Source organism: Macaca fascicularis, chromosome 6, assembly GCF_037993035.2.
Source record: "Macaca fascicularis isolate 582-1 chromosome 6, T2T-MFA8v1.1".
Taxonomy (NCBI): domain Eukaryota; kingdom Metazoa; phylum Chordata; class Mammalia; order Primates; family Cercopithecidae; genus Macaca; species Macaca fascicularis.
The window spans coordinates 147,590,820-147,594,856 of record NC_088380.1 but is presented as its reverse complement, the minus strand read 5'-3'; the positions used below and the strand labels follow the sequence as shown (position 1 = coordinate 147,594,856).

General features: G+C 34.6%; 1 protein-coding gene across 1 annotated transcript in view; it reads right to left on the bottom strand.

Moving 5' to 3' along the window:
• The window catches only part of PCDHB3 (protocadherin beta 3), a 17,882-nt gene that overhangs the window by 107 nt on the left and 13,738 nt on the right, over window positions 1–4,037 (bottom strand). The gene's annotated exons all lie outside the window — the stretch shown is intronic.

Sequence of the window (4,037 nt, the reverse complement as noted above, 5' to 3'; positions counted from 1 at the left end):
AAGCGACACAAAAGAATACGCGAGCGTTTTAGGACTCTTTATTCACAACTTAGCCTGCAGCGCCACCCTGCGTCTTGACTGAGAAATTAACAACTTCAAGACAGCGTATTTGGGAAGTTTTCAAATGAAAGCCATTTTTAACTGTACAGAATTTTTACAAACTTTGTTATTACATTAAACTGCATAATTTAAAAGGTTATTTCATTACAGTGCATGAACCAGAATAATCATGAGCACAAATCAAGAAGATATCTCAGTCTCCCCACACCCTTATCAGTGAAACTTCAAAGAACTCCATTTCTTTACATAATCCAACCACAGGAGACAAATTTTTATACACTTCCAATTCAATTCATAATAGTTACATATATTCTTTTTAAGAATGTGAGAACTTTGTGATGATGCAAAAGTTTAAGATGTTCTCTATACATGGTCTAAAGGGGGACTACTTTGAAATGATAGGTTCTATTTTCCTACTTTAACGTGCAAATAGTAATACAGGTGAATAAACAGGTATCTTATTTTGTATCAAGTAATTTACGGTGTGAACCTACACTGAACCTAGGAGTAAGGCAAATAGTATTAGAATCACAGATTCTTATAACTAAAAAGGAAATAAAAGATAAAGAAACTGAAACTGAAGCTCAGAGGGTGACAGGACTTGATTATTCTACATGACTATTATATGGATAATGTCAAGACAAAAGTGAGTCACAGTCACAGAATTTTGTGAAGATAAAGGTTTTAAGCTGAACTTATTTAGTGAGATAGATGTAATCTATATTTTATAATGAGTTTGCCTGTTACCACACTCACCTTTTGTATCCCAGATATCTTATTCCTTGACCAGCTAATTTTGGGGGAAACAAGAAGCACTGATATAAAATATTTTATTCTGTGACCAAAGGGTGACTTAGGCTGTCTCTACTCAGACATGCTGAAGTAAAGAGACGTGTATAAAAATGGATCCCACCACAGCATGCAGCTACTGTGATTACTCTCCAACAATAAGAAAGAATGGTACCACTGAGACACAGTTAACCAATTTATTGGTTGCAATTATTATATTGAATGGAGCACCACTTATCTTGCCACATATAAGATTTTCTCCCCTTAAATATCTTGTTATTTTATTTAATTATCCAACTCATATAATGATAATTTATAATTCATGTTAAATGAATTATTTTTAAAGCATGAAATCTGAGATTTCAGATTCTGATAGTGATAGAAAGTATTAGTAAAAATTATTTTTGAAGGATATATGGATTTTATTTAGTAAATACCGGTTGAATTAATAAATTAATCCACTCAAATGATGTTTTTATCTATATAAGTAGATTATTGTCAGATCATATATTCAGCCATGAACGTGTCTGAAATTGAATACAGAATTTTGAGAATATAATACATGCTAAGCATTATATAACTCAATTTACTTTGATTATATTTCCATTAATTACTATAAGGGATATATCAATGGCGGTAATAATATTAACATCTTAGAATTTTCTTTCACATTTAAAGTAAATCAGAAGGCCGGGCGCGGTGGCTCAAGCCTGTAATCCCAGCACTTTGGGAGGCCGAGACGGGCGGATCACGAGGTCAGGAGATCGAGACCATCCTGGCTAACACAGTGAAACCCCGTCTCTACTAAAAAATACAAAAAAATAGCCGGGCGAGGTGGCGGGCGCCTGTAGCCCCAGCTACTCGGGAGGCTGAGGCAGGAGAAAGGCGTAAACCCGGGAGGCGGAGCTTGCAGTGAGCTGAGATCCGGCCACTGCACTCCAGCCCGGGCGGCAGAGCGAGACTCCGTCTCTAAATAAATAAATAAATAAGTAAATAAAGTAAATCAGAAAAGATACACTATGCATGACTATTAAATGAAAAACAATAAAAATACACACTGAAAAGAATAAAAACAAAGAATATTATTTTAGACATAACTGGAAAACAAATCTCCTGGGCAAACCAAAGAGAAAATTGTTTCTAATATAGTAACCAGATTTTAGTTAGATTCAATTTAATGCATTCAGGACAAAATTCAAACCATATTTTGTTTACTTATTCCTACCTGTTGACGTAGAGTAAGAATTGGGTCTTTTCAGTTCCTTTTGCAATCCAAAAGTAAATGAAATCTCAATAACATTAACATATGTGACCACTATACACCAGATATTATTCTAAGCATTTTACACATATTGACTCATTTTATCACCCCAACAACCCTATGAGGTGGGCAGTCTTATGAGCCACATTTTTAAAGATTAAGAATTATGGCACACAGAGTTTAAATAATCTGTCCAAAGTCATACAGCACGTGAAATGGCAGAGCCAGGATTTAAACTGTTACCATGTGACTCCAGAAACCATTCTTTTATATGCCTAAGTAGAGCTGGAGAGGTGAACAACTTTTTAGATAATTTAGATCCCAACTTCAGCCTTGCCTGGGGTACATGGTATGAAATATATTTATATTCAAGTTTTCAATTATTATTAGAAACTTAAAAATTATTTGTCTCCCTTTAGAGACAGTTAGTTACCAGTAGAGAGAGATGTTTATACAATTTACACACTGGAAGGAAAACTAATACTCAACATTTTTGTTGCAATCATTAATCAGGTGGAAAAATTAAGAGTGACATAATGAATTACTTATAGCCTTAAATATTGGGGAAAAAAAGTATAGATCTTTTGAAAAGTTGTTTAGGTTCTGATAAATAGTTTAAAGTTAAAGGGTGGCCTAGAAGAATGGCCTAGCATATTATGCCATAGTTTATTTCCCTAAACTGCCATATTTATGAGAAAAGAAAGATCTATTATACCTGAATGAAGGATAAGCTAATTATATAAGATAAGCTAATGATATAAAGAATGAACACCTGAAAACTATTTCATCCCAGTCAGAAAAGCTGTATTATCCATTCTGAAGGATTCATATGACTATTTACATAATTGGTTGCCAGATCTGAAGCATGATATTTAATTTTTTTCATTTTAAATATACAAAGAAAGATAAAATAGAGGGATACGCAGGAAACTAGTTGCTTTCTGGTAAAATATAGGCAAGAACCTTATCACTGAAAAAAGATAAAAATCATTTTAAAGAAATTTTAGGCCGTGCATGGCAGCTCATGCCTGTAAATGCCAGCACTTTGGGAGGCCAAGCAGGAGGAGCACTTGAGCCCAGGAGTTTGAGACCAGCCTGAGCAACACAGCAAGATCTTGTCTCTCCAAAAAAAAAAAAAAAAAAATTATACCAGTGGTGGCATGCACTGGTAGTCCCAGCTACTTGGGAGGCTGAGGTGGGAGGATTGCTTGAGCCTGGGAGATTGAGGCTTCAGTGAGCCATGATTGTGCCACTGCACTCCAACCTGGGTGACAGAGTGAGACTCTGTCTCAAAAAAATAAAACCAAAAACTACTAAAATAAATAATTGAGTTCCGCAAGGTTGCAGGATACAAGATCACTATGTGGAAATCAATTGTATTTCTATACAGTAGCATTGAACAAACCAAAAATGAGATCAAGAAAACAATTCAATTTATAATAGATATCATCAAAAGGAATAAAATGCTAAGGAATAAACTTAACAAAAGAAGTGGGAGAACTGAACACTGAACACTGCAAAACATCATTGAAAGAAATTAAAGAAGATCTAAGTAAATGAAAAGTGTTCATAGATTGGAAGACTTAAGATTGTTAAAATATTGGTACCTTTCAAATTGCTCTACAGATTTATTGCAATCCCTATCAAAATTTCAGTTGGCTTTTTTGCAGAAATTGGTAAACTGACCCTAACATTCACATGAAAATGCAAGGGACCCAGAATACAATCTTGAGAAAAAAGGAACAAAGTTGAAAAGCCCACAGTTTCTAATATATGTGTGTGTGTGTGTGTGTGTGTGTGTGTGTGTGTGTATGTGTGTGTGTGTATATATATATATATATATATTTTTTTTTTTTTTTTTTTGAGATGGAGTCTCGCTCTGTCGCCCAGGCTGGAGTGCAGTGGCACGATCTCGGCTCACTGTAAG